This window comes from Nannospalax galili, unplaced genomic scaffold (genome assembly GCF_000622305.1).
Source record: "Nannospalax galili isolate Female #2095 unplaced genomic scaffold, S.galili_v1.0 scaffold1181, whole genome shotgun sequence".
NCBI lineage: Eukaryota > Metazoa > Chordata > Mammalia > Rodentia > Spalacidae > Nannospalax > Nannospalax galili.
Window position 1 is genome coordinate 1885223 of NW_008345687.1, and position 450 is coordinate 1885672.

The following is a 450-nucleotide window of genomic DNA, read 5'->3' on the forward strand; positions in this document are numbered from 1 at the left end:
ATAGTCTGTGTCTTTTGACTGGGGAGTTCAGTCCGTTAATGTTTAAAGTTATTAATGAAAGATGAGTATTGAGTCCTGTCATTTTTTGTTTGTTTGTTTACATTCTTGCTATAACTGTACTTTTACACTGTTAAACCATCGTTGGAATTCTTTCTGCAGCCCCTTGGGTATAGTCATTCCTTTCTTCAGCTCTTTGTATTGCTCCCAGAACTCTCTGAAGGGCTGGTTTTTTGTTTTGACATGTGAATTTCTTTTGTAGTTTCTGACTCTTGTGTGATACTCGGGCCTTCATTTTTAGTTCTGCTTCTTTTTTTTGAACTTTATGTGACTTTGTTGTTTACTTTTTGGGTATGAAGAGCCGGTTCGTCTAAGCTTCTGGTTCTCTCTTTTGATTTTATATTGTCGAGGCCGGATTGATTTTGTCTTCAGGAGTTCCGCGGTGGCCCAACT